Below are 18,030 nucleotides of genomic sequence, written 5' to 3' on the forward strand. Positions count from 1 at the left end.
AAAAAAACCTAAATAAAGGCATGGGTTGCTTCTTTATGCAGTATATTTGAGTTTTTCTAGAACACTGTTTTAAGTAAATAAAACTTGTTTATTCAATGAAATGCTTGACTTGAATTGCTTTTCATAGTATTGTGTATCTTGTTAGTTTGTACCTTTGTGTTGTGGAGAACAAAGTTGTTTTCATAGGTGAGATTAAAAACTTCTCTAGTGTTAATTTGTTTTTTTTTTTTTGATACTCTTCTCAACTAATCTGAAATCATATTAACCATGGTGCTTATCCACTTTCCAAATGAAATCGTTACCAGCAGGGAAGCAGCCATGGGTACTGGTTATGAAGACAGATTTCTCAGCTGTAGGAGTTATCTGGTAGAATTCTGGTGGTTCCTTGTGTATATGAACATATTATAGGCAATTTGTAACCCCTTGATCTCCTTTAGTTGTCTTATTCCTCTGGCTAGAGCTTCAAGTACTACATTTAATAGATTCAGAGTGACCAACCTTATCTTGTCTTTCATTTTAGTGGAATTGCTTTAAATTTCTCTCCATTTAATTTGATATTGGCTATCAGCTTGCTGTTTATTGGCTTTATTGGTCTAGGTAAGCACCTTGTATCAGTGGTCTCTTCAATCACTTTTAACATGAAGGGGTGTTAGATTTTGTTAAGGCTTTTTCAACATATAAAGAGAAGATCATATGTTTTTTTCTTTCAGTTTGTTTATATGCAAGATTACATTGATGGATTTTTGTACATCATACTATCCCTGCATCCTTGGGATGATGCTTGTTTGATCATGGGCATCGTGAAATTTGTAGGCAAATATATGAGTGAAGAAAAAAATCATCTTGAGTGAGGTAATCCTTATCCAGAAAGATACATATGGTATGTACTCACTTATAAGTGAATACTAGCCATAAAGTACAGGATAGCTGTGCTACAATCCACAGACCCAGAGAAGCTAAGTAATAAGTAAAGCTCAAGAAGGGGAAATAAAATAGACATCAGAGATGGAGGGAGTGAGGGAGGGAACTGGATGATGGGGGTGGGAGTGGGGAGAAAAATGGGGTGGTGATCAAGTGGAGGGAGATCATGGGAGTGGGGTGTGGTGGGGTGCAGAGAGAGCTGGGAGAGAATTAGAAGCTGGTGGGGAGCATCTCTGGGAGAAGCTGGAGACCTGGGAAGAAGCTGGAGACCTGGGATGGGTGAGGTTCCAGGGAGCCTATCAGGGTTTCCCCAGCTGACACTCCTAGCAACAGGGGATTTGGAGAGTGAAGTGGACACCTACTGTAGCCAGGGGAGACTTCCAGTGGAGGGAGGGGGCAGGGCGGTCTCTGACTCTGTTGCCTACCTTTGGATCCCTTTCCCCTACCCGAGTTGCCTTGTCTGGCCTCAGTGTGTCTAAGTCCTGCTGTGACTGGATGTGCTTGGGCAGGGTGATACCCATGTGGAGCCTCCCCTTCTCTGAGGGGAAGTTGGGGGTATAGAGAGAGGGAGTGTGAGGGTGGAACTGGGTCAAGGTGATGCTGCAATGAGAATGTAAAAATAAAAAAAAATGCAAAAAAGAAGAGTAATTTTCATAATTTCTCGTTAGAAATACTAGGTTTGGTTATTTTAGGCATTTTATAAACTACAAATTAGCTACAAGCTAGATTAACCTCTTTGCAATTTGCCAATTTCTTTTAAACAAATCATCATTTTAGATAATTATATAATGCTAGAGGGCTTTTCTAATGCTATAGCTATTCACAGACACATTTATATAAAACTAGAAATACATTACTGTGACTTTCCATAGAAAGATATAAACAAACATCTATTCACTCCAGACAGGGCACCTACAACTACACTATATAGAAACAATTCTCCCCAGGTCCAATGGTCTCTCTGAGGTAACCAGCAAGGTTATTTGGATTATTTATAGAAGCATGGATGACATAAGAGCACCAAAAGCACACTCAAGCATGGATAATGACCTGAGACAGCTGAACCCCTGGAGCCCTGAAGGATTTGCAGGCACCTTGATGAGTAGTGATTGTTTACTGCTTTTCAAACTCAGAGAGGAGCCTTAAAAAACTTGTTAGGCTCCTTTCAGATGTTTCCTGACCCTGTAAACTATACTTACTTCAGCATCTCCCTTCACATTCTAGGAAGAAGTGTTTAAATTTGGAGGAAGCAATAAATATACATATTTACAAAACTGTTTTTGAACACTGACCAATACCATTTGGTTCTAATGCATTTTATAAGAAACCATAGTGTTCACAAGAAATGATTACCGCCTTTCCACCTGTCGTCTCCTATGCCTTTTCGCAATCCAAGCATCTTGACTGACTCTTGTTTCTCTCCACAAAAGACTCTAATGAAAGTACTGATTATCATAAACTCTGCATAGTTTGGTTTAAGAGTATAGTTGATGAACTCTCATTATATCCTTTAAAACTATAATATTCCCAAGGAAGGGAGGAATGACAAGAGGATGAGGACAATGTTAAGAATTGTCACAATGGTGGTAATGGTGATGACTGCAAATGGGTCAGGAGAAGGATCGAGAAGATGAGGCTGATGACAGAAAAGAAAAAGGAAACTGGGCTGAGCTTTGGAAATCATCAGATATTCTGAGCTGGTCTCAAACTCGATTATCTTATGTAATTTATCAAGTAGGTATGGTATTACTTTCCACCCAAAGATCTTTTCTTGCTATTTGTCTTAATTATATAATTTAAAAAGAGGGGTGGAAGTTTTCAAACTTAGATCTACTGATTCTCAAATATAAGTTTACAAGAATCACATATTTTCAGAAAAATAGACAGAAATAGCAAGGCCACTTTCAACGTACACAGCCTGTATTGCTGTCTGCATGAAAGAACCTTGGTATTCAGTTCACAGTGTCATTTGATAAATGGTAACATTTATCAAAATATAAACTACTGGTGATATTTTATAAACATCCAATTACACTTTCAGAAGTCTGAGCATGTGCCTATTTCTTGAAAAATTCTCATGAATAAAACCATGGTGTATACATATACAGACACATGTATTCCAATATTTTTACAGTTCTAGATTTGAACATAGGGTCTCAGTTGTACCAGCCAAGTGTTCTTCTAAGAATTTATATCCTCAGATCACCTTTTATATCTGTTTGTGAAATAGGATTTCACTAGTTTGCCCAGGTTGATATTTTACTTATCTACTGTCTTTAGTTCCTGAGAAGCTGAGATTATACCTTGGTACTATATAGTAAACATTAAAAACTCATATTGTGTTAAAAGACATTTCAATTTGAAGTTAAGAATTATTTCTTTGTTAATTTTATAGCCCATATTGCAAGGATATTAACTGAAAACAGTACTTATGTTCAAAGTTTGAAGACATAAAGAACAATTTATTACAAAGTTTTAAATTATTTGTAACTACAAATAGGAATTTATTGCCTTATTAAAATGAAAAATGAAATGGTAAGATCAATAAAATCAAAGTCTGTCTGTCTATCTGTCTGTCTGTCTGTCTGTCTGTCTCTCTGTCTCTGTGTATGTGCACGTTGCACACACACACACACACACACACACAAACTCATATGCAAAAGAAACAAAATAATCTAGTTGAATTTTTTGTCAAGATCCACCATGTATCTTCCTATTGAAAGATGTAGATATATTTATTAGGTATACAATGAAAGCATATATTTTAAAGTATTTGTATCTATTTAAGAAGTATATTTTCTTTCTGAAAGCACTATTTTAGTTTTAGAGTGACTTTTCTCTCATCTCAGAGTTCTAATACTGCATTACAAAGAAGTAAATGCAACATACATGTTTTATATTTTGGTTACCACTAAAGAGCTTTCTATGATCCTTTCTGACTTTTGAATGTGCTTGAACTTGAATGTTGTCAAGTTGCCCATCACTGATACTTCCCCTGTGAGAATGAGATGTAAAGGCATATAATTTGGTAAGAATTCAGTTTAAATGAGAAATGAATTTGTAATGTATAAAATAAAATCTTTGCAAGTTCCAGATGACCCATGATGCTTTTCTCAGTGTAGGCAGAAGGGATAAATTGACAAAGAAATATTGTCCTTGGAGGATGGGTGGTACTGAACAGGAGACAATTTGTTTCTGAAAAGAAAGGGACAGATTGATTCTGAGCATGCCTTAGGTTAGAAATCTACCATTCTTCTATTTACAGTTTTCCTGATTCATTGTTCCCCTCAATGAGCTTCACTTTTCCTAGGTGTAATTTTTGCTATTTTCCTTACTATTTATTAAAAAAGGTTTGCCTTTAGTTATTTCATTACATGACTTCTTTATAAAATATAATGATAAAATAAAGTACAGTCTTTTTCAAACACAGAAGAGTGGTAGCTCATTGAAAAGTCCAAATAGTAGCCCAAAATTGTTACAGTGCCTTATTTTATGGTAGTTCTTAAAGATAGTTTATTATGTAATAGTCAGATCCATAAAGGGTCTATGCAGAGATTTCATTATATCTAATGTATATATATAAAGTTTTAGATCCAAAAATACATATAGGTTGTATGTGTATGTGTGTGTAATAATAAAGATGCAGTGTGCATTTAAACTATTTTTTCTTTGAAGTTTCTAACCTATGATATATATTGAGTATTAGCTAATGTACAGATATTAGAATCCACTTTTTATCTCTATTTACAAATAGAACTTATAAGTCACCCAAGATAACAGGCAATTTTGACTCACTAAAACCGTCTGTATGATATTAGTGATATCACTGAAAGATACATAGATTCATACTAGGTTACTGGAGTCTTTTTTGCATAGATAAACAGCTTCTTTTTTTAAGATTTATTTTATTTATTTTATGTGTATGAGTACATGAGTACACTGTAACTGTACAGATGGCCGTGAGCTATCATGTGTGTGGCTGCTGGGAATTGAACTCAGGACCTCTGGGGGCCCTGCTCACTCCACGCTGCTCGCTCTATGGTAATTCACTGAAGCTGTCTTTCAGACTCACCAGAAGAGGGCGTCCAATCTCATTATGGGTGCTTGTGAGCCACCATGTGGTTGCTGGGATCCGAACTCAGGACCTTCGGAAGAGCAGTCGGTGCTCTTACCCGCTGAGCCATCTCGCCAGCCCCAATAAACAGCTTCTTAAGTTGCAACCCCAAGCTCTATTTCATATACTCATATACCATGAAGTCATCTGTACCAGTCAGTGATCTATTTAAGTGAGAATATAATCTGACTCTCAACCACTACATCTTTTAATTCTTTGATGGTGGCATTAATTATTGATTCTTCCAAGAGTTTGAGTGCTTTTAGCTTAGTATTTTGAAACCTAGTTGCTATGGCAATTCCCAGATGTCAAGTTGACTATATCTGGAATGAGCTACAATCCAGAAAAGGAGAGCACATTTGTGATCCGGATCTTGAGGCATAGTTGCCATAAAAAGCTTAGGCCCAGGTAAGGTGGTAAACTACACACCTTTAATCCCAGGAGACAGAGGTAAGCAGATTTCTGAGTTTAAGGCCAGCCCAGGACAGAGCAAGTTCCAAGTAAAGCAAACCTTAGGTCCACGAGTGGTAATAACACTTTTAGTCTGGACCATACCTTCTCCTGGAGGCCTACACAAGGACAATGGAAGAAGGAAGGCTTCCTTCTTCCTCCCCTGCTTGCACTTATTTGCCAGCTCATCTGTTGGAACTGATTCCTTCAGTATTGTAGTTTATACAGAAGACCAGCTGAAACATGTAGTCTCATGGGACTGATCAATATAATTGCCTATTGCTGCATTAATTGGACTGCAGACTACAAGTCATTCCAATAATTTTCCTTGATATGCAGAGACATTATGTGAGCTTATGTTTTCCAGAACCTACTTTAATAAAGGTGCTTAAATGATTTGACCTCCATTCTAGCCTACCATACACTAGAGGTAGCAGAAAGGAAACATTAATAGGGCAAAGGAGGATGTGGACCTCATTAGAAGTAGTTCTTTTGGGTGAATCCAATCTGCATTATCAGGATATCAGCAGTTCAGTTCACATAATTCAGCAGCAGTAGCTCGATCCCCTTGCAAACACTACTGAGAAATCAGTAACAGCAGTTTGATCTAAAAGAAACCAAAAGGTTCTGCCAAGCAGCCCGAGTTTGAGTGAGTGGCAAGAAGCTGCCAGAACACCATTAGAAGTTCTTTGGTTTGTACCTCTTTATGAATTCATGACAAACTATGATCAGCAAAGAAAGAAAGACAAGACAATGCCACACAGTCATCAGTGAAGTTCAGTGCCAGGAAAAGCCAACAAAGACCAGCAAAGAGTGGCAAGGTAAACCAATGCCACACACCATTATCCACTGTCTGTTGGGTTATATTTATACCCTTTCCAAGCATTATGTGTCCTCTCAAGCACCTGCTCTAGTACAACATCACAGGCTCTTTTTCCAGGTAGCTTCCCCCCAAACACCATATGTATGTCCTCAGAGAAACACCCTCCCATGCGTGTGCTTCAACCATCCTCTCATAAGACAGTTTTCAGAAAAACATCACGTGACACAATTGAGTCTCAAAAGAAACCAGAAATTTCCACTTCGGCATTCCATAACTTTTGTGACTCTAGAGAACCCTAACTAAGACATCCTTGTAAATGTCATTCTTCATAGCTAATATGCTGACTCCATGAATGGAAAAGGCAACCTGTAGGTTACACTCATTTTTATGATCACCATTCTCAGGAAGTGATATGCATCCAAAGGTTATAAAAATTGGTGATATTCTGCTAAGAAATAAAATAAGTAACTTGAAAAAAATATTTGAAAAAAAAAATCCTTGATCAGGTAGCAAACACCAAACAAGGACAAAAACAGAGATTACTGTCCTAAGAGGAATGAGTGAGGCAAGGAACTAGTGAGGAACTGCGAGTCTAGCACAGGCTCACTTTATAGACTCAGGATATTTCCAGAGTAGAGAAGAAAAGGTTAACAGTCCGAGATCAGTGCTCTCGTAAGTACTCAAGACAGAGTAATGATAGGTAGGTGCACAGAGAACTAGAGATCTTCAGGGTATTTTCTTTATGTAGCATCTATCTGAGACTCAGCATGAGTGTGTAAGAACTATGTGAGGCAGAAATGAACCACCTGAAAGAAAAAGAAGGAAAAGTACTTGGAGCTCATCCAGAATTAGCAATAAACTGTTTCCCAGAAGTCATGTGAAGTCCTCACAGTAGACAGAACATTTGTAGCATACTCAGAAGAATGTTACTACGTTGTGAGGAATTGGCTGTAGTCTAAGCACAGACCCAGTCCTCTAGGAGATCTCAATGCATGACCAAGTTTATTGAATTGTATCCGAGTAATGTAAATGTATTCCAGGACAAAGTTTGAGAATGTAGAATTACAAATATAGCCAACACCCAATCAGGTAAAATTTTCAGTATATAGCATCTAATAAAAAATTATCAGGCATGCAAGCAGTGAGGAAAATACAGCACATAGTGAAAAATTAAATCAGTTGAAACTGATCCGGATGTCAGGATTGGCAAATAAGAACATTAAAATAGTTATTACAACTGGATTCCATATGGTCTAAAAGCAAAAGGAAAAACTGACTGTGTTAAAAAATAAAAGAAAGATACAGAAAGTGTACCCAAACTATAACAGGGGAAGGTACTACAATTTTGGAGATGAATAAAACAGTGGACCTTATGAAATGCAGATTATGTAATGTTGAAGAAATAATTTGTGAATTTGAAGACACGACAACAAAAATCATTCTGATAAATGCACATGGAACATACCTATGTGTTTATGTGTGTGTAAAAATGTTTGATTTAAAAATAAATACCATTAATGAGCTTTGGAACAACATTAAACAAAACTTTAATGATAACTGAGTGCATGTAGATTGATCAGGAGGTCAAAGAACGGAGAATTTCATAAAAGCATAATTGAACACATAACATAAAATTCAATTCACTAAAAACTCCATGCCCACAATTGAAAAACTCTCAAGTGATTTCAGTCATAAACAAAATAGCATATTCACGAATATAGACACAAAACACCTATATACATGATCTTCAAATCGGTCCAAGCCTGAGAAAAGCAGACAGCATATTCTGAAGGAAACAAGTATCATAAGCCCTCATTTTTCGTTTTCAAAATATGTTAAATTTGTCCAAAACTTTCATACATGTATGTTTTGTATTCTGGTGAGTGTCACCTCTACCCTTTAGGGTTCCCAACCTACACTTACATCTTTCTTCCTCCCTATAGTTCTCTTCCCCTCATTCTCATCTCTATGTTTTGTTTATTGACTCACGAAGTTTGAGCAGTGCCGTTTGTGTGACTCTGGGCTCCAATCTAATGATTGCAGGCTGGTGAGTTCCTCATATAACAGAAAAATAATGTTTCCCAACAACCTGAAATCCATCAGAAGCTAATTGCTCAGCAAGAAGCAGTAGAGACCTCTTAGCTCCTCCCAAATTCCTGATCATTCCTGATAGGTCTAAACTTGTATTGGTTCATTGTTTATGCTTGCAGCTGCTACAAATTCCTGACACTATTGGTTTTATCATGACAAGAAGATAATATATCACAACTCTTCCCTCTGTCTTCTGGCTCTTACATTCTTTGTTCTCCCTAATAGATCATGGCCCCTGGGTTTATAAAGGGTAGTATAAATGTCCTATTTAGGCGTGAGCATACTTATTTCCAACATCTTGAGCACCCATGCATCTCAATATGCACTGTCATTCACTGCCAAGAGAAGCATCTCTGTTTAAGACTGATAATAGAGTTTGTTCTTGGTTATAAACATAGATATTTAGAAGGCAGCTTGATATCATGACAGTTAAGATAAACGACAGTTGTAAGTTTCCCTCCAGGAGCTAACACATCAGCCATGGGCTATTGACTGGCTTTATATTACTAGGTATTAGATATGTGTGTCTTTGAGTGCAACATCCTCATATTTAACCATGTAGTGGTTGGTTACTTTTGTAATAATTGTGCCACTACTATACCAATTGCACACATGGTCTGTAGGATTCACAGCTTTACAAAATCCCTGATTTTTTTTCTCTCAAAGCAGCTTGCATGGTATATTTTAGCATTATAAAAACTAGCCACTAAGAAGAAAGTTTCCAATTAAATGCCAGACTGTTTCCCCTATACTTCAGAAAGTATGTGGTACCTTCAGCAATATAGTCTCCTAATCTACTTTGATAGATAATCAACAGGAATAATAAGAATATACATTGCTTTGTGAGTTCTTTGGGGCTCCCAATAAAAGACTTCTTGTAAGAAATAAAGACACAAAAGACTTGAGCAATGCATTTTAATAATTAAATATCTATTATAATTAAACATTCATCAAAACTGCTTTTCACATTACTGATAAAACATGAAAATAATCTATTTCCATTATTCTTAGATAGTATGAACTATTGAAGACATTTCTTAGAATGATGTAACATGTTTAACTTCTTTGTTTTTCTTTTAAGATTTATTTATTATTATAAATGAGTATACTGTAGCTGTGTCTTCAGACCACCAGAAGAGGGTGTCAGATTTCATTATGGGTGGTTGTGAGCCACCATGTGGTTGCTGGGATTTGAACTCATGACCTTGAGAAGAGCAGTTGGTGCTCTTACCCACTGAGCCATCTCACCAGCCCCCGTGTTTAACTTCTTTAAAAAATAATCATGTGAATATAATAGCAGTGTACAGGTGCAGACCATAATGTGAAGAAGTAAAATTATGACAATAACAGCACAAAGTCTGGGAGGAAAATAAGTCTTGATTTAAGTTACTTGCATATGAAATGAATAACTGCCATTTGAACAAGTTTGAGAGATGCTTGTCTTAATCTATTGTTATAATGATAAGTCATAGGAGTTGGTTTAGTACTATATTCACTTAACAAAATAACAGTGTAGGTTTCACCTAGGATCTATGATGGGTCCAGCTCAAAAAGTCTTGGACTGATGATGTACTGGATTTAACCATTGGAGTGGGCCTAAAATCTAGTCTGAAGGTGACTGATCACTGGCCCATTATTATTATTGTTTTCTTTTCTTTTTTTTTCAAAGAAATTAGAAGATGTATGTACACAGGGAAATCCAGGGCTTACGCCCTTAGCAACCACACTGCACCCAACACCAATGGCCCCTCGGGGTATAGGCAGGCTCAGCTGGTCGTATTAACTGTGGTCCAAGAACTGAGCAGCCACAGTCAACTGTTGAGTCAAACCTGGAATAAGTGTGTTGTCATGTAGTTTCCAACCATGACTGAAGTAGAAAAGAGCTTTTCTGGCTAACCAGTCTGTTCCCTGAGCATCCCAGCTGAGGTTACGTCACAGAGGTGCCGTCTAGACATTGTGCAGAGTCAATACGCTTTCTAGTAGAAGCCAGAGGAAGGGAAGGATCTGTCTCCTTTACTTCAAACAGGAAGACATATGTGAACCCACATTCCATTCGTAGACAAAATGTAAGAAGTCTACACTAGTCACACACCAGGAAAAACCAACACACTATTCATTTCCAACTTTTCTACGTAGTTGTGAGCTGTTTTTTTTTGGGTCAATCAAAGACCAAAACAATAAACTAACATTGCTTCAGGGCAGAAGGTGGGTAAGATGTGCCAGTGATGTAGCAGGAAATATCAAGCCAGGCCTGTCATTATTGTAGCTTATTGGAGAACCCTGCTATTAAAGTTGCAGTCCACCATGTCAGGATAGCTAGCTCTTCCAGCTCAGCACAAAATGGAGGTCTCCCTTTCTCAACAGGGCTTCCTCTTACCTGCCTGACCTTGTCTGAAGAATATCTCTGGGCACAGATACCTGACCTTACTTGGAGGATGACCTGCACAGAACTTCCTGCAAGCACCACATAATTCAGCCTGTCAGTCTTGTTCCCTCCTACCTGTATTATAATTAGGCACTGCATTATGACCAAACATCCCTTTTCACCTATACCTCTAAGAGCCCTTATATACCCTGGAACAATAGCGTTGTTTCACTGAAGCTTTCTTCAGAAGTCCTTCTGTCATACTTATGGCCTTCTGAATCCTGCTTGCTACTTCTTTTCCCTCTGCCCTCCTCATAGGCAAGTGGCCAGTTATCCCAGAGGAAAATAGAGACCAACAGTAGCTCACAAAATTCACAGGTAGGTACTCAAGTAGTGTGTATAACAACTCTGACACTAGGAAAAAAAAGTAAAATTTTAAAAAGGCAAGACATGAGAATAAAAATAAAACATTATTATATATACTTCTGTCAGTTTTACCAGAAATTTAGGTCTTTTCTGACAGTTGTCTGTATATGAGAAGACTATTGTCCCAGTTCCTACAGTTGGAGTGGATGGTTTTGGTGATTGTATATGTTATAGTTGTTATCATCTAGGATAGTAGGGTTTTTTTTAATTATTATTGATAGGAATTAAAGGATATGTTGCTTAACTATTGTATATTGATAGAATTTAAGGTTGTTTCATTAGACTATTATTGACTATCTTCAACATAAGGTTTTTGTTTAAGGTGTGATATAAAGTTCTAATTTTGTACTTCTTATATTGTTTCTATTGTGTGTAGATTGTGAGTGTTAACAAAAAAGGCAATTTTTTAAAAACAAATATGAAGTAGAAATTTCTGGTTTGTTTGTAGACTCAGTTATGTAATGTGATGTTGTTCTGAAAAGTGAGAGGATGTTCTTGCTGAAGCAGACAAGTGAGAGGATGTTTTGCTGAGACCAGATACATAGTGTTTTTCTGGAAGCTGCCTGGAAAAGGGGCATGTGATGTTTTGGTAGCACAGAAGCTTGAAAGAACACAGAATCTTTGGAAAGAGTGTAAATATAACCCAACAGACAGTGGATAGTGGTGTGTGGCATTGGTTCACCTTGCCCCTGTTTGCCTGTCTTCCCTAGGTTTTGCTGACACTGGTCTTCGCTGACAATGCTGTGGCACTGGTTTGCCTTGCCTTCTTCACTGATCATTGTTTTTTTGTGACTTCACAGAAAGCAATACACCAAAGATCTTCTTATGATATTCCAGCAGTCTCTTGCCACTTCTGCAGACTCAGGCTAATTGGCAGAGCCTTGAGGTTTCTTCCAGATCAAACTGCCATTGCTGATTTGTGAATGGTGTTTGCAAGTGAATCAAGCTACTACTGCTGATTTGTGTGAACTGAATTGCTGACATCCTGCTGGATCCACCCCAAAGAACTATTTCTAAATAGGCCAGCATCCTCCTTTGTCTTATTCACCTTTCCTTTTCACTACCTCTGGGTGAGTGGTAGGCTAGAAGGGAGGTTAAAGCATTTAAAATCCCTTATTAAAATAGGTTGTAAAAATTCTAATCCAACACTTGTCTATTTGTTTATCTTTGTTTTTTTTTTCTTGAATGGATACTACCTACTGTGCCATAGTTTATATCTGTTAGAGTTGGAAATGGTAGCGTCTCCTATGATTTCAAACCTTCTTTCACACCACTGTTCTATAATGTTCCATTCTTTTATCACAATTTTTAGTGTAACTGTTTCTACAAATAGTTAATAGGTCTCCTTTAACACATTTGTCTTGTTTATGTATCCACAACCAAGCCTTCTTTCATTTGTTTTGTTCTGTCTCCTTTATCCATTGCTCTCATTCAGCATCCACAGCCAAACACATCTAAATACACTTCTTGCTGAACAATTTCTGCATAAGCATCATCACTGCTTAGTACAATTAGGGAAAATCATACTCGCATATGTGCTCATATACATTCGTATGTCTGCTGTTTTATGTTATTTCGAATCAAACATTTGCTGTCTCACTCCAGATTTATTTCTTCTTCTCCAGAGTGATATTTTATGTCTTCTCTATTCTCATACTCCCCAATTAAAACCTCTCTTAGAAAGACCTTGGACTCAAAGTTGTACTGAGTCTCAACATATATATGTTTTGCTCACATACATATATATGGCTTTTAGCATTGGAAAACTAAACAATCCTAATAATCTTATAAGAATATTTCTGTGGTTATTTCTATACAGTAACTCTATTTCAGTTCTAATATTTTTCTCTGTTATCATGAATTTTATTTTTTAAAAAATTACAAGAAGTTTTATTTTACTTTTATATAAAATATTTATTTTATTTTATTAAAAAGTAAATACTGGTAATTGAGTAAATGCCAGTAGTTAATACTGGTATTTATTAGAGCCTAGTAATGTGGCCCTCTTATGAATAATTGATTACTTTGTTATTATTAAGTAATAATAAGAACTGATATTCAATTTACTTTTATTTTTACAAAAAGCATAGCTTAATTGATATGCATAAAATATAGTAGTAACTTCAGTGTTATTATGTATGCATAGTGATAGATTATAGGAAAGAAAATAGATTTTGTATGAATAAATTGTTCATAATGAAGAATATAGTTTGAAAGAATGTTATATAGGTTATATTATCACACATATATACTCATTGAAAGTTAAACAATATACAAAATATAAGCTATAAATATCATACCTTCAAAAAGCCAAAGCATCATGATAATGTCTTTTTTTTCAGAGCTGCATTTCCAATTTTTCCTTCCTATTTCTTTTTCATGGCCTCATGTTGCTGAGGTATTTTTCTTTGTATATCCTTTTCAAAGCATTTCCATAAATTCCATATAACTTAGCTGTATATACATGTTGGGTTTCTTTATTGTATTTAAATGCCCTCAACTTTATGGGATATTATTTTTCTTGCTATTTAACAGTATAAAATTCTAATTCAATGGATACAATTAAATTACATAACACAATATTACCTACTATGATTCCATTATTTCATTTCATTCTTTTTCAAAGAAACAAAATTTCATCACTTTTATGCCTAAAAATGATTTAATCAGGGAGAAGACTCAATCATTCTGGATAATTTCATCTTTGGATGTTGCTAGAAAAATTGTAGCAGATCTTGAAATTGTTGACTTGAAGATGACTCTCCTTTAAATTAAGGTGAATAAATGACTAAAATTTTTCCTGTTGTATAATTCCATGCTTAGTTTTAGTTAAATGAACAAACAATAGAAAAGGAATAGCTCCATCTATTATCCAAACCAAGTAAGACAGTGCTGAAAGGGAAAATACTCCTGAGACTATGTAAAATGTTTTCCCGAAGCTATTTGATTTAACTGACAAGATAGGCCATCTCTATTCTATGCATGAGCATAAAATGAGTAAAAATATTTTCTCTGGCTTCCCTGCCCATAAGCCTGCAGGCAAATTATGGAAGAAATCACAAAATAATTTAGAAATAAGTTGATGTGTGATATTTACATGTGTTGTGCAGTGTGGGTAGGAGCCAAAGAACCTTCAAAGATAGAAAAGTGATCTAAGGATTCTTACGATCTGTGGTAGTTGAGAGTAATGAAAACAGGCATGCTAATGAGAGGATTAATACAAGCTCCCTGTAGAGGTGGAGTGTAGACCTAGAGGACGGGCTGAAGTGCTAAATCAAAACTCCCAAATCGAACTGCCTGGGTTTTCTCTACTTGTGGCTGAAGAAGAGCTGTTTCCTACTTAGTATAACAACTTCCAAGAACTCTGTTTCTCTCCCTTTGTTTCTTATCTCTCTGCTTCTGCCCTCCCCACTTCCCTCCCACCCCCCGGCCCACATACTTGGAGAATCTGACTTTCATTATATCCTCTACTCATCCAGTCTGACATTCATTCGTAACACTTGCTTATTGCCATGCTCAATGCTTGGCTTCATGTTAGAGAACTGCCTCTAAGAACTGACAGAGTACTCAGTTCTGTTTGCTGCTGGGTGTCCAGATCCATTACAGAGTGGAGATCAGTTTGCTCTTAATTTAACATGTTTACTATTCAAAACATGGCTGAATTGATTATGAGATAGTTAAGGAGTACAAATAGGGGACAACTAGAATTATTTTGTCAGGAAATAAGTTTTCCTCACGTACTGTATGAATTTAGAGAGAGCTTAAAGATAAAAATATTTCAAGGAAATTATAAATAATATCAACAGCTGCATTAAAATGGATACCAAACTATAGATACTTTGAACTGTGTATTAGCATAAAAATGTGTTAAAAAGAAGACAGAATTTCTTGATCCTCACTTCACACTGTGGGAAATTAATTACTAAAGTCTTTAATGATTCAAGGGAAACCTGGATAAAAGCACATGACTAAAGTTTCTCTAAGGTTGGGTAGTATCTGCAGAAAGAATTGAAGGTAAAGGAAACAGAAAGATTAGAGAAAAGGGGTCAAGAGAGTTATGGAGCCAAAAAAGAGTCACAGCCAGAACCACATATGTAAGTGTTTGGCACTGAAGCTTGAAGAGACAAAGGATGAGCAGGGGTTAATGGTGCTTTTCAAAGTACAGTTGAGATCGGCAAGGAAAGAGCATTAAAGATTTCAACAACTGCTTAGAAAATAAGATAGCTCCTTTAGCCAGCTCTCTCAAGGATACTGATCAAAGCCTAAGTAATGGGATGTTGGCTTGAGAGGTGGTAAGCATTTTATTTTCTTTCGAAGAAAATAGCTTTGTAATGTAGGAGACAGAAATATTCATCTAAAAAATTCAATTGAATGAAAAAGTTGAGCAATGAAATGAATCCTTGAGAAGGTAATTTAATGAGAAAACCGAGGGAACATTATTTACTACAGTTATTTTCATTATTAACATCATAGTTATTAGGAAAGGATGAATAGTGGTAAAGGACTTATGGCTTGTGAGTTTTCAAATAGTAATGGTAAGTATAATTTTTAAATTTGAGGTTCTGCTGCTAAGTATCATTTGATGCCTACAATTAAGAAATTATAACTGAAATTTCAGAGATTGAGGGTTTGGATTAAAAAAAAAAAACCTTGTCAAGATTATGCAGTGCCTATATACAGTGTCTATGATGTTTTGTGTTCGTTCAAGCCCCAAAACATTCAACCAGAGCATAGTGCTGTTTCTTTGCAAAAGACATCATTTCTTTAAGACAATGCGAAAGCAAAAAGGGAGGGATGCACACATTTTTGAGTGGATGAGGAGCACAATTGTGTAAACATGAGTTGGGATGGTTTTAATTTTCTCAGTAGGAGGTGAGGCTATGTGCTAAGAGGGAGGGAAGAGGGCTGGCATTGGGGATTTGAGAGCCTCAGAAACATTTGGAACAGCTGCAGGGAGGAATGCAACAGGGAGTCAACAAGTGATAAATAAAGGAATTGCTGAGATACAACAGGGCACAATTGAGGTCAGTTCAATTGGTCGCTATTGTTTAGCGATTTGGTTTATGAATACTGAGAGAGGAATCAGACCAAAAAGAAAAAATGTGGAGGCTGAGAAAGTAGAACTCAAAACATTATGGAAAGGAGAGATCTTTAGGCGAGGAATTTTAAGTTGCACCCTTGACCTGATTAAATTTATCTGATTTGGGCAGAGGAAAGAGAAAGGATGGGGCTCAAAAAAGAATGCAGCAACAAGCTACTATAGAAGATGATTACGGAAGGAAGAAGGATGTAGGAAGAGGAAGGGTAGGAGAGGGCTGACTAATAACAAGATACTTGAAGGAAACTAAGAGTTAAAGCCAAGACCTTACTCATTTTAACCATTCCAATAATGGCAGAAGAAAGATCCAAGGTCAGGCTATTGGACATCAGGGACCACGCCTGTACCCAGTAAGGATGCTAAGTGTAATGAGTGCTAGGATATCTTTTTATAAGATATGATTACAGGATTTATATGAATAAGGAGTTCCAATTCCTGAGTATCCATTAGTAAAACCAGATATGCCTTGCATTATGTGCAATTTTTACAAACTCCAAGTGCACTGTTTCACACATCACATGTCATGTATGAAAGTCTTTTGGGGAAGCTACACACCTGTTAATTGTTACTAACACCCTCAGACATATTTTATTAGTTAGGCTGTGGGGCTCTAGAAGATTTTTAGCTCTTGCAGCTGGATGAAGCTGCACATTTTGAATGCCTGAAACTTGACCTAAATGGTGTTGACATTAGAGTGACCGTGAGCGATGGAAAAGGAAACAGAAAGTTTTGAATTTTCCCCTCGACAGAGACTTCTTCTCCTCAAATTAATAACAACAGATTTAAAAATATCTCTTGAATTGCAGAGTGCAGCCAACAGTACAGCTGCCGCCTTATGAAAGGCTCACGGGGACTCCTGCCTTCCACTTTAAATTCTTCCGCTCATAAAAGACCCCTTGTTGTTTTGCTAGGGTGTCCTTTAGGTTAGTATTTTGTTTTAATGTTTAATTTAATTTCTCTTCCTTTTTAGAGTTTAAGTGTCAAGCAGAAAGATCTGCAGTGTTTGATATAAATAACGTGCAATCTACATTTATTTTGCAATGCATTAGATAAAACAGAAAAGGGGGAATATAATTAAATTTAACACACACACACATATATGTGTATATAAACATATATATAAACATACACACACACACATATATATATACATATACAAGTGCATTTGCAAGCAAAATATTAGAAAAATATTGTTAGAAAGATTCTGAGACAATTGAAGTGTATTCTCTAGTCTCAGAACTAATGTAACTTAGGAAGACCACTGACATTTAGAGATATTGTTACTTTGTTTGAACTTTTTGAGAGTACTTTGGTGATATAAAGGGTATTACACAAAATGCATCTTCAAAGTCATTGAACTCATTGAGGTTAAGTAGGATTTTGATTGTGGATTTTGAGCTTTATATAAAAAAACAAAAGTCAAGGTAGATGGTATCTTAATATCTTATGTAGCATGAAAACAAGTTCAGATAATTTTGTGATGTAATAGACTACACTGAGCAGAAGGCAAAGTCTACTCAGGGAAACTTTTTGATTTCTTTGCATATATTGGATATTAATCCTCTATCAGATATAGGATTGGTAAAGATCTTGATTCTTGATCTTAGAGCATAAGCTATTGGTGTTCTGTTCAGGAAATTTTTCCCTGTGCCCATGTGCTTGAGGATCTTCCCCTCTATTAGTTTCAGTGTATCTGGTTTTATATGGAGGTCCTTGATCCACTTGGACTTGAGCTTTGTACA

Source organism: Mastomys coucha, unplaced genomic scaffold, assembly GCF_008632895.1.
Source record: "Mastomys coucha isolate ucsf_1 unplaced genomic scaffold, UCSF_Mcou_1 pScaffold9, whole genome shotgun sequence".
Lineage (NCBI taxonomy): Eukaryota > Metazoa > Chordata > Mammalia > Rodentia > Muridae > Mastomys > Mastomys coucha.